Below are 14694 nucleotides of genomic sequence, written 5' to 3' on the forward strand. Positions count from 1 at the left end.
CTTCCCTCTACAGTACACCGAATCTCTTTGCAACGCAACATGCTCGTCGTGCTGTGAGCTTGTAAATCAATTATGTTGCCAATTGTTTGTCCCAGAATCTCTCGGAATAGGCTTCATGTGGTTAATATTTTGTCCATCATATTTATGTATCTTCTTGGTTTTCCCTTCCAGGACTTGTCAGATCATTTTCATGGTTTATTAAACAAGTTTATTTCCCTCAGGGTAACTAGTAAAATAATGGAAGGAAAGGAAAGCAATTTGGAAAGGATTTGTAGACTAGAGCAGAGCTTGCAATGTTATCATTGCTGCACTCAACAAAACAGCTAGGGAACAACTGCACAATCGCTTATCAGCTAAACAAAAGTCTGACATTTTTCAAGGTCAGATTTTCATGCACCACTTTGCAGCTATAAAGGTCAGCGTTGAGACCTGTGGTACCTGTTTCATGTAGGCTAATGAAGGACTAATGAAGGACAGTGGACTGAGTTTCCCCGACCAGACTTAGCCTGTGGAAGGAACAGTTCCTTTCCCCTCCATCAGGCGCACCGGCTGGCCAGGGGGAGGTAGTTGAGAGACCAGGATTACTGCATGTTCTTTGTGAGGGTACCACTACCTACCCTAGGGAACACAGGGAGAACATACAAACTCCACACAGAAAGGCCCTTTTGCCAACCCCGCCTTGGGTATGGGCGCTGATGACGCGGAGGAGAGAACACGCCCCCCAGCATCCCCAATGGGAATCGAACCCAGGACCTTAGCTGTGAGGCGACAGCACTATCGACTGTGCCCCCTGTGAGCATGTACATTGATTATTTATTTTGTAACCATTAGCCTACTTCACAAGGAGAGAGAAAAGTGTATATGGATGTCAGGCCCGGTCAAATCATCATCAAATGTCTTTGACCTCACCGCACCCTTTCAAAGATATTGCTACCCCCTGTAGACTGTACCGCTGCATTGAGCAACACTATTGTAAAGGTTTGGTCATTCCAGTTTAATTCAACAATATTACACAAGAGGGTGTGCTTTACGGTGATTATTGGCACAACAGTGATGTGGTCAGGAACGAGACATAGCCGACTTCCGCAAGCATCACTGTCAGGTCAAATCAGCATATAATGTAATATATCAGACTACATCCCATAGCCTGAAGACATTCACATTGATCAGGTTATAGCCTTGCTGTTTCAGCGCAGTTATATAAAAAATCACGAGAGAAGAACAGGCTAAAAAGAAAGCAACAATAAATGTTTCCGCTTCTTTTCCAGTAGGGTTATTGTTCACCTCAGATCAGATGTCATATGGAGTGAACCACACATTCAGAACCAATAAAAACTCAAATAAAATCACATTGAATTTCATCTGTTAGTGACTGACTGGTGTCATGATTATGTCCTCAATTGAATGAGGGAGAAACTGAGGAGCTAACATTTAAGGTTTAGAACCCTTTTACCTCCAAACTCACTATCATTTCAACAGTGCTGAACATTAGCACATAAGAATTCTAAATTGAATTCGGACCAAAAGTAAACAGACAAGTCTTATGAACAATGTTCTGCACAACAGATTGCAGATTGTATTCCATCGATTCTGTCCCTGATTCTATAATTATCTTTTAATGTTTGATGGCACATTTTTTTGATGGGAGGTGCAATGTTCCAGCTGCCAGCTGCGACATGCTTTATTTAGAGTGAAAACGCTACAAGAAGACTAGCGTCTTCTAGTATGTGTGTGGTGCATTAAGTTGAATGTATTTGCTTTGGTTCCAAAAGACGGATGAAGACTGCGTAAGATTTTAAGACTTTCCACAACATTTGATTAACACAAAGCAGAGATGATTGGATTTCACTAATCTGTGCGCAGTTGCAACCGCTGTTTTATCTTTATTTTATCTTATTTATTTATTTTTACCCCAATTGCCATATCCAGTTTCAGTATTATTAAAACTTAATGTGATGATTAACTAGAACTAGATGCTGTGATCTTGTGAAAGTATATTCTTTTCAATAATAATATTCATAATTCTACATGCATAGTACAAATCAAACAAATTAATTGTATTCCTTCAACAAAGGAACCTGTTAGCGGACATTGATTGCGTGCATGCGTGCATCATCATCATGCAGTGCATCCATGTGGTGTTTGTTCGTAGGCCTACACAGTAAAATCCAATTTAATGCAGAGAATGTACAAATATGGGTTCCATTCGTAAACTCCCAGAGTAAAATGATTCTGAACACTGAGGATGTTGTGTACAGCTGCATGCATGTGTAATTAAAGCAGAATTGAATTAAACCAGAATTGAACCAGACATGCAGTGCGGCGCCAGGAGACGCCTGTCAGGAGCAGCCTGTGCCATACAGGACTGCACAACCAGCACTTCTCAAGGTCCACAAGGCCAAGTTCACATGCTCTCCCAGCAGCTTGTTAGAGCCCTGAAGGAAGAGCATCTGCATAATGAACTGCTAATGCTCCTCAGAATAACCCACAACATGGCAGCTCAGAGGGTCAGCTGTAGGAGGTCCAACACGGACAGGAAGGCAGTACACGCAAAAACATATCGATGCTGGATGTAAACCTTCATACCTTGTATGTCCAACACGGTAATATATACTGTGTATATATATATAGATATATATAGATACAATTTACAATTTACAATTTACAATTTAGGCATTTAGCAGACGCTCTTAATCCAGAGCGACTTACATTAAGCAAGAACAAAAGCATGGGAATACATCACATAAAAACATTCATCATGAAACATGCGTAAGCTAAGAAAGTAACAGTGGAATATCTATATAATGAAATTTATACGTATAAACTTTACATATATACTACTATGCTATACATATGTACTATGGCGTGCTATGACTATATACAATGCAATTCTAGTGCTGTCTACATAACATGCTATAAGTCTGTTTCAAATGCTATCTAAGTCTACAGATATAGATAGATAGATATAGATAGATATAGATAGATAGATAGATAGATAGATAGATAGATAGATAGATAGATAGATAGATAGATAGATAGAAACTTTATTACAGGCTCGTGGCCCACAAGGTAAGACAGTACATCACATATACGAGAATACAAATACATTTAAAAAAAATACAGTACATTTACCCAGCCCCACAGGTTACTACTCTAGGCGAGGCACTCATGCCAGTGTCCTCTGATGGTAGAAGTGTACCTTACAGAACTACGGCCTGGGTCTGTCATCTGTTCAATGAGTCCATTCAGTGAGCGATCCAGCCTGCTCATGAATTTGAATGTCAAGTTCCTCAACAGAGCCATGAATGTAGTGAGACCCAATGAACAGAAAAGCCCAGTTGGCTCTAGTGCTCCTGGGTTTTTTGAACAGGATACGAAGACAGTCATTATAGGCTACTTGCAGTTTGCGTAAGCTCTCCTTCTTGTACTTCACCCACAGTGGAGCTGTGTAGAGAGGGGTGCAATAATAGATAGATAGATAGATAGATAGATAGATAGATAGATAGATAGATAGATAGATAGATAGATAGATAGATAGATAGATAGATACTGTAGATAGATAAAATAGAAGATTATTAATGTGTCACAATACGATGTGTATTGTTGATGTGACGGAGAAGGAATCGGAGCAGCAGGGGGCTGCTGTACCACTGTTGTGACGGAAAGAGAGCTGAGCCAGAAGGGAAAGCTCTCTGTCTACCGAGCAATCTTTGTTCCTACTCTCACCTATGGTCATGAAGGGTTCCTACTCTCACCTATGGTCATGAAGTGTTCCTACTCTCACCTATGGTCATGAAGTGTTCCTACTCTCACCTATGGTCATGAAGGGTTCCTACTCTCACCTATGGTCATGAAGTGTTCCTACTCTCACCTATGGTCATGAAGTGTTCCTACTCTCACCTATGGTCATGAAGTGTTCCTACTCTCACCTATGGTCATGAAGTGTTCCTACTCTCACCTATGGTCATCAAGTGTTCCTACTCTCACCTATGGTCATCAAGTGTTCCTACTCTCACCTATGGTCATCAAGTGTTCCTACTCTCACCTATGGTCATGAAGTGTGGGTCATGACCAAAAGAATAAGGTCGCGAATACAAGCAGCCGAAATGAGTGACTGGCATCTCCCTTAGAGATAGATGAGAAGTTCAGTCACACGAGAGAGACTCGGAGTAGAGTTTCTGCTTCTTCGCCTGGAAAGGAGCCAGCTTAATTAGGTGGTTCAGGCATCTGGTTAGTATGCCTCTCGGGCGTCTGTCTATTTTGACAGTTGGACAGTTTATTAGTTAATCCGAGCAGAGCTGCACACGCAGTGGACAGCACTCAAGGTCTATGATGGGTTTCCTTTTCTTTTGAAAGGAAACTGCATGTGCAGGTCTCAGAGGCCAATGATGGGTTAGAGCAGGCCAGCCTATACTGCACAGTTCCTACATTTGAGTGTGTATAATTATAAAGATGAACATCTTGGCAGAAACTTATAATATCAATCATGCTGCCATAGTAGCAGTAGTGCTGGACATGCATGCACAGTGGGCACACTCAATCAAGACATTCCATGCTGTATTTAGAATGTTGTATGCTGGTGCTGCTTAATGTATGCCGTGTAGCCTACTGTCTGTCATTCTTTTTTTAGTGGCATCCTCTTTGGGGTGTTTTAATGTTCAAAGGCTTCGAATAGCATCATGAGTGAAGTAATTTAGCTCATGATTGTGATGAAAGCTAATGCTGCGCAGTGTAATTGTAAATATTTCAATCTCTGTGACAGTAGCACATGGTAACTGCTCTTTGGAGAGATTTTGTGAATGCGTTTGAAGATGACAGGATTTGTTAGAGACTGATAGCCATGCTTTCAGCAGGTTTTAAAGCTTAGTCACATTCAGCATCGCATTGGAGCAGGATGAATCATTAACGTTATTTCTCGAAGAACACTTGATATTGATATTGACTACTAGAAATATATTATATACCCAGAAATACATTATTCCACAACAAGAAGCAGTGGTGGAAAGTAACTACAGTTAAAATATTGTACTTTTTGAGGTACTTTTACTTCACTGAAGTATTTCCAAATTTCAATAGCTAATGAACTAAATCTCAGAGGCAAATATACTTTTACTCCAATTTATTTGACAACTTTACTTTGCTAGTTTCCTTTAAACATTTTGATAATTACCAAACATACATTAACCAACTCCCTATAAAGTACATTTCAACCATTTGAAAATAGCCGCTGTACATGCTCACAATGTGTCGGGATTCGGGAAGCCACACATTGTGAGCTTGTAGATCTGCTATTTTCTAAAGAGTTTTAGACATTTTAGACATTTGAAAACTTGTGAAATTGAACATTCTGCATATTCCTTTTATACTTTTGGTACATTAAATAACATGTATTAAAAGTTCCATAATAACAATACAAAATAATACAATTAAGTGCTATTATCCATAGACATGTTGCTTAACCTCCCTGTTGAATACTGTATCCTTGTGACTGACTGATGGAATTCATATCCTGATGGCTGTTTGAGTGACATGACCTTTAACTTGCTATAGAACTGATGAATGAATCAGAACATATTATCCTGCCGGCCTGTACCCACCTCACCCCCAACATTACTCACTATGTAAACTCCTATAAATGATTGATTCCAACTCATTTTAAACAGTTGTGGGAAAGTGTCACAGCATCTACTCATGCAAACACTATGCACACACTGCACACATTTTCTTTCAGGTAAGCAAATGTGGGTAAACATTGTAAAACATCTGTTAGTAAACAACTTTTCAGCCACACATGCTGTTAAGAATAATGAAAATGTTTTTCTTCCGGCTACACTTGTGCATCATTACTCCAAGATTTGACGATTTAACAAGGACAAACTCTGCTGCTGCATTAAATATCCCTTACAATTACTGCAAGAGACATATGTGCATGTTCAAATACTGAATGTAATTACGCTGTAGGCCTACTAATATAATTCAAAATGCTACCATAACATATTGGGCGTTGAGATGCTGGGTAGTGTGTCTGAAATAAAATAATACAATTCTACTGTTACACTCCTATTACAGATAATGTGTCCGGGTGTCCCCAATATAATTCTATATTGTCCCTGTCATAACTGACCTGCGGTTTGACTCTACCCACTGAGCATTTTTTTGTCTAATATAGGTTAAAAATAGTCTAAAAATGAAAGTTGTTTTGGGTCTAGGCTTAGATTAGGGCCTGACTCACATATTCACAACAGATTGATGTATAGCTGATGCATGATACTTGTTTACTGATGCAAGCTCGCAATGCATTTCCAATGGGAGTCACATTGACACAACATTTTTGTTGTATGAGGGGGAGGGGAGCAGTGGAAACGCAACAAAAATGTTGTGTCAAACCATGTGACTTCCATTGGAAATGCATTGGGGCAAGATGTAACCCCAATCTAGCATGCATCAATGTTGTATGCTAGATGCGAAGGTGTGAGTGAAGCCCTATAGGCTTTGTTGACAGTTCAGAAACCCGCCTACCATTGTCATCGTCGATGGGGAATATATTATGCCAGGCAACAAAGTCTTATGCACACCTGATATGCTCTGAGATGGGTGCCTAGGCAGGGCTCAATGTATTGATGTAAAATGTAAATGTAGAATGTAAAAAATGTGCACACCGTTTGCACTTGCAATACAAACACTTCATTTAGGCAACGTTTCAGTCAAAGACCTTCTTCTGCTGTTGGCAGATGCCTGAAGAAGGTCTTTGACCCAAACGTTGCCTAAATAAAGTGTTCGTATTGCAAGTGCAGACGGTGTGTGGGTCTTTGTGCACCTTTTTTTGCATTTTATCTGAATATATCATGCCAAAAGTTGGCATAGGCTAAAGGAAGCCTTTGTTCTCATGACGAAGATCTCTGTCATCATCTAACTCTAATCCAACGCCATGCTACTCATACGCTGATTGGTGGTGCCCGACCGTGATTCAACCCTAGAGGTATAGGATTGATCCGAGAACATTAAGGCAAGTGCTCTACCGAATGAGCTACACACTGTGTGACATGCCATGAAGTAACCAATGCAGCCAAATAAAATATGATAATATTTGAACCAATTGCTGAGAGGTCAGAGAACAAGACTGCACACACTGCAGGGTGAGAACATATAACACCCTACATTGTTGAATAAATAAGAAAAAGAGGTTGCACAACACAATATCGGTCATCAGTTTTTATCTTCCCCAGGCTAAAATACCTTTAGGCAGGAAATATGTTTTCAGTTTCAGTCCTGTACAATTCACACAACCTTTCCGTGCTCAGAAGTTTACCTGGGGGTCTGGGGATATAAACTGTGGATCTAAATTCCTACAGGACGTGTGGTGCCAGGCCGGCAGTGCCAGGCTGGCAGTGCCAAGGTGCGGAATATAGACGAGGGGAACAGTGCCAACCCAAGCTGAGCACCACAGCTGCCCCTTGTCCCCACTGCTGTGGCCATGTGATGCAAGAGATACATTTACATTATTCACATTGTCATATCCTTGCTCCAAGGTCTCGGCTTTGCTCTTGCTCCCTCTGCTCCATCCAGAAAGGACACCGGATACATTACTAATCATGCTGAACACCTAATAACATGTGTATAGATAAGAAATATATATATATATATATTATTATTATTTTGCTATGAATATACCTTTTATGCTGGGGAAAATACACTTTTGGTACAACTTTGGACAAGTGGTAAAGGATGAACAGAAGCTATTATAGTAGTATAGTGTATATATAGTTCAATGCAATGCTAAATTTGTTAATTGCATCCTTACCGCCTAGCTGCAGCAAAAATGCTAAAGAGCGTTCTGTGTTATCATCTGCGGAGTATAAGATCCTGTTGGACTGATTGCTTGTATGCTTCGTAAATTTGTAATGGAATACCATTGATTATTAGAGCCTGTAAATGACTTGGGTGGGCCTCCTCTCCAATATGGTGAGCTGGAGATTCACAGAGGGGCCGTTTATTGTAAAATACATAATAAACTTATCTTGTGCAGCCACTGGACTGACATTATAGGTTTTTAATGTTAGCATAATCACTTCATCGTTATCATAATGGCCTGAATATCTGAAATCACATCTGCAGTTTGATGTTGTTTTCTTTTTCCTTTGTATTATTTTCCTTCCATTATTGCTAACATACACATTTCCACTGAAGCAGGCTGTGTGAATCTTAATCCGTATGGACAATAGGGTTCATTTTGTCTTTCCCAGTAGCTTGCTAGCCCCATATGTTAACTATTGATCTTCTTAGATTGCAAAACATCCAGCTGTCTACATGAACACAATTTAAACAGAACTTAACTGAAATCGAACCTCCCAGTCTCAGGGTAGACTCTAACTCTAAGTCTACTGAGCTGGTAATGAAAGTATATTAAACTCCAAAAGTGCAGAAAGTTCTATTCTAGTTCTATTAACAATTATCTTTGAGTGATAGTATAGGCACACAAATGCACTGGACCTGAACATGTGTTTCAAACAGTGATACAAGCTAAACCATGGATAGATTAGAAAACATAGTACTTCCCATTAAGACCTGAGACTGATTCTCCAAATGCCTTCTAAATCCAGTAGTTCTCAAACTTTTTCGTGCCAAAGAACCCCAAATGCATTTGGTCGCGGACATCCCATCATACTAAAACAAAAATACATCGCATGGATGCACCTGGGACGTATCCTCAGTGATGTATCCCAAGGTCATCAGGGTTTCGGGTCTCCCAACATCATACCCCTCACTCAGGTAACCCAGCCGGGGTGATCAAGTCCTGACTTACGTCCCAGTAGCTACCCTCGGTCAGTCCCATTAGGGAAAAACCAGGGCCACACAATCCGTTCCTCACAAACTACTCTGCTGGGACTGGGAGATACTATTCTGGCATGTGGAAGGACTAGGCTCTGTGGGTTGACTCCTGTCCGGGCCCCTCCTACGTCTCACCAGGTCCACTCCTGTTCACAGCACTGATGAATGATGATCTTTCTCTTCTCAGTCATGACATTTCTGTACTATATACATAATGTAGAGGAATACCAATTGACCATTTCCCTTTCACTGTAATTATCACTGTTTGAAACACACTGATTGAAAGCTTGGCTCAATCTGTCCTTACACAAATCTGTTTAAAAAAATTATCTCTGTCTAATTGGAAGCCGCCTGGCTGTCTTCAAAGGAATTATTGCACCACAAATAACTTGGTTTATATGCTTTTAACAGGTTCCTACATCGGATCTCTTACTGATTAAGATATCCGATGCAATTGTTGATCTGCTGATCAATGATAGTGAATGGTCAGTGTCTGTTACTATATCCAGTTCTAATTAAGGACAAAGTGGCATACAGAGGGAAACTCATTATTGGAGAGAAATAAGATACTGGTATGTACTGGTATGTATATGGCTTGTGGAGATAATCAATGTCATGACACAACAAAGCCGATACCGAAGTCCTGCACTTTGCACAATATGAACCATGCAGTAGAAACAACATCAAAATGGAGTACAACATTGAATATGTTTGAATTGTTTTCATAGCAGTTACAATTTAACCAATAAACTAGAAGAAGTGCCCCTCAGGGCACAGGTCTCCACCAGGATAATAGCGTTTGTGATGTTTGGACAAAATATGTTGGAGTAATACAAACATAAAATACATTTATAATTCGTAACAGTGTATTCATAATGTGTATTAGTGCGCATACAAATACACATTGTATTGTACACAATTGTACACATTGTACACAATCTTAGACAATCGGGATGGATTATGGGAAAGTGGACAGATGCGTGTTGATCTCATTACTATGGGAATTTACAGAAATCGGCCTCATGGTGGCGCTATAACTGGCAGATGTGGCCTGCCTAGTGGGAATGTGCATAATTGCACAGAAATCGCACGCTGTGTTAATGATTTGAGGCATTTTGTTGGAAATGGACAAATCTTGCAAACTTTGGAAATATTGACTGTAGCGATTTGCGTGATGTATGGATAAAATCTGTACGAGTAATAATAATAATAATAAAAAAATGTGGTTTGCTAAAATCGGCCTCATGGTGGTGCTGTAACAGGCCATTGTGGAGCAGAGGTTCGTCGTTGGCATCCAGGGAGTGGATGTGCACAGTTTGGCATTGACCGGGCCAACGGTGCCGGAGATTAGCTGTACGCGCGCACACACACACACACACACACACACACACACACACACACACACACACACACACACACACACACACACACACACACACACACACACACACACACACACACACACACACACACACACACACACACACACACACACACACACACACACACACACACACACACACACACACACAGCAGGAGACTGACTGTATGCAGATAATAGCCTGCCTATTTTGTACCATATGCCCTTGTAGAGGGAAACTCTCATGGACTGCCCAAGGTAAATGAATGTGTTTAACTATCAGGGCCTTCATGGTGGATAAAGACCAGACATTTTAATGATGTGCAGTACTCACGAGACTTGACGGCCATATATAGTGGGTGACATGTCACGAGGCATGATGGACGGAAGGTTTTCAACTTTCATAGTAATCTGCATCCCTTCTGGAACCCACAAGGGAAAAGGAAGAGAGGCAGACCACGAAACACCTGGCGCCGTGACCTGGATGCAGATGTGAAGAGATCTGGCCACACATGGGGACAGCTGGAGAAGATGGCCCAGGACCGTGATGTCTGGAGATCTCTTGTTCGTGGCCTATGCCCAAAGTTGGGCTATAGGCGTAAGTAAGTAAGTAAGTAATCTGCAACATATATGGTGACGTGTCATGAGGCGTGATAGACTGAAGGCCATATATGGTGGCGTGACGGACTGACAGGTTTTGCAGGTTTTCATATTAATCTATCGCCATCAAACCATCACAATTGAAGCCATTGTAAACTATAAAACTAAAACGGTTTCTTCACATTTTACTTACTGGTTTCTCACTACCGCTATGTTCCTAGTTTGAAAAAAAAAAATAGGATTAGTTAGACTGGACAGCTCTAAAGAAGAATCAATTAAACAATTACATGCTCAATTTCATTTTCAACCACAAAGTCTCCTATTGTTTTCCGCTTCAGTACCCACAGTGTCACTCAAATTTGAATTAATATTGGTGTACTGGAAAATTGCCTTTTTCCCTTCTTTGATATAATTCAGAATAAGATAATAGCCACACGTATCACTGTCGATTGAAAACAGCCTTTTAACTCTTATATAACTTACCGTATTTGTTTCCCAAACAGTGGGTCTTTTCCTACATTTAAAAATCACACCCGTGTGAAGTGAGGGGCGCTCTTATCACAGTACATCATCATGACGTAACATGTCGATTTGCTCAGACACATATGACATAAATTCTCCATTCATTGTCAATGGGAATTTAACAAAAACACAGATTTGCTCGTCTACATACAGTATATGACGTAAATTCTCTATTCATTGTCAATGGCATTTAATGCTTGTGTTAGGACAAACATCTACACACTTCTTTGACTTGAGAGCTACTTTCAAAATGACCAGCTCAGTGATTATCCCATTGCTGAAAATAGTTTTAATTGAGGGGGCTGTTAATTAATTCAGAGCAATTTACAGTAAACAACAATAACAGTAATACATCAAATACATAATATTGGACTGTGGGTTTGAGCTCAGCTGACAGGCGCTATTTTATGCCAATCAATTAAGTCACAATGGCAGGTGCCAAAATAGTGTAAAATATATATTTAAATTATATATTTTTAGGGGCATGTCATGTGGTCTACCTGCACACCCTTTGTGATCTACTGCAGATTGCAATCTATCACTTGGGCACCCCTGATCTACAAACTCACACTGGGTCTCGACCTGAAAAGTTTGGGAACCACTGAGTCTTATTCCACCCCATTTAACAAAGCATCACTGCTGTGAAACTATTATCCCATTATGTGGGCTATTTCCGTATAGGCCTATATTATGTTGGCAGTCTTGCAGGGTTCCAGAATTTGTATACTGTACGTGCTCTACAGATTCTTATCAAGGTATGCTATAGATTTCACTTAATGATTTTCTCTGACATTTATTGGGAGCTGTGTGAGACTGTGAGTAAATCACATTTGTTTTAAAATTTTAGAAAACTGATAATAAAAAAAAGTCATGGGGAGAAGCAAAGGCACCTATTACATAGGGCAACTGAGGCTATTGCCCCTAGTCTATTTGTACTGCAAATTCACACAACATGAGCAAATTGAGAAAACACAATACCCACACATCATTAAATAACTATTAACAAACGCTTGCCAAGTCATAATTCATTAACTAAGTGACTAAGTGAGTAAGTTAGTTATTTTTAAGTGTTACCTTTATTACTTATGCTGCTGTTAAAAGGACTCTATTAGTAATCTCAGACCCACCATCCCTCCAGGCAGGCTGGGATATGTGTCCACAAGGCATGGGATCTACAGTACACTAGCCAATTACAATGCTCCTGTCCCTCCATCTAAGCCAGAAAACTGAAAATGCCCATTGCCCACTCATCAAGTTGTCCCTGGCACGAAATATTTCCAGATGGGGTCTGTGGACAAATTAGGAAGCAGGCCTAAATACCCAACTACACACTCAACTCACGATACTATTTGAATCACGATATTAGGTTCACAATGCGATTTTTCACGATTCTTTGAACACAAAATTTCCACAAATCTCAAATCCTGTTTTTGAACATTTTTCAACACAATATATCACGATACATGTATTATTAAATCGATTTAAATTGCCACCAGTTTATATTGATATATATCGATATACAATATATCGTTACATGCCTACCCCAACTACCAATAAGAGACTTTACAAAAAAGCAAGCCCTAAGTTACTTACTGCATGTAATAACATGGCAACACAGAAAGAGAGACAACCCCTCGTGCACACACACACACACAGTCAGTAATGCATTACGGGTGGACCCAAAAGCAGGCAACAGGATGCAAAGCAGACTATCTTCAAAGTGCTTATTTCACTAAACCAAGATAGGGCAAAACAAAGGCACAGCAAAACATATACACTCACCTGACAGAGGTCTATAGGTCTAGAGGACACGCTGCAAACAAAGGGCTTAAATAGACAGGGGTAACGGGACACAGGTGAACTCAAAATACAATCAAACACAGGATAGGCTAGGGGACTAAAAGGACACAGGTGGAAACACTGACAAATAACAAGGTAGGATACAGGACAAGGTAACTAACAGTAACTAGGAAGACAGGAAACACTAGGAACAATACTACAAAATAAGATACACAAAACTAAGGCAACAACAGAGTAACAGAAAACCAAAACCAACGAGAAACAGTCAGGAATACATGAGCAAATACATGTATATAAATGACAGAAATACATATTATAGTCCAAACTCTAAATAAGGACAGTCAAAGTTCACGGTCCGAGGAGCGGACCGTGACACACACACACACACACACACACACACACACACACACACACACACACACACACACACACACACACACACACACACACACACACACACACACACACACACACACACACACACACACACACACACACACACACACACACACACACACACACACACACACACACACACACACACACACACACACACAATGACGTTACCGCATCAGAAAGTGTTACTGTTGTTGCATGGTCCTTGCTCCACTAAACACACATTTCTAGTTCTCTTTGGATCAGCAGACTGATTTTTAATAACTCAAGATACAGAGCCTGTCTCATGGCCGATCACCTGTCAGATATGCTGTACTGTATACTCTTGAAAGACCACCAATTAAGAGTCAAATGATATTTAGTAGAGTAGACAATACTGTGTCTGTGTGTTTGTAATTTGAATGACAATCGTCTTGCTGCAAACTACATATAAATGCACTTGTTAAATATAAAGGCAGGTACAAGATGTTATTAAAGGATAACTGTTGTATAGTTAAGCCCATCACACACCGTCTGCGACCGCCGCGCGTCAAAACAGCCGCCTCCATTATTTTCAATGAACCTATCGCACACCGGCGGCGTCCGACGCACGCTGGCGCCTCGCCTGGCGTGCCGATAGAACCAGTTATATTTTCCAGGCGGCGGCAACGCGTCGGAACGGAGCCGGTGTGTGTTGGGCTTGACTTTCCTGATACAGTAAATATAGAATAATGTTGAACACATGTGTGGCTTTGTTTATATTAGAAATGCTAAACAATAGAATATAAACAGCATAAGCTAACCCGAGTGCTGCCCTGTGCACAATTTGACAACTCTGTTGATTAATATAGATTTTAATTGATGAGTACATTCGCAGTATGAGTTTACTAGATTTGTTAAAAGAAGAAGAAGAAGAAGAAGTAGAAGAAGTAGAAGAAAAGAAGGTGCTATTTAAGGTGTTTGCCTATTATGTTTCCATAAATATGACTGGAACCTGACATTAACTAAATCCCCAAAGTAATAAAACCACAGGAAGTATGAGCAAAGATAGGACAACAAATATGTCTAGGTAAAAGTTGAACCTGATGCTGTTCTGAGCTTGAATTTGTATTTGCTTTTTTTGCATTAAATCTTTTTGAAAATGAAAATAACACTGATAATGTGTTGACTCTGCTGAGAGAGTAAACTATCTGTGACAGGAAAGCAGT

The sequence above is a fragment of the Protomyctophum bolini genome (genome assembly GCF_963924005.1).
Source record: "Protomyctophum bolini genome assembly, chromosome: 7".
NCBI lineage: Eukaryota > Metazoa > Chordata > Actinopteri > Myctophiformes > Myctophidae > Protomyctophum > Protomyctophum bolini.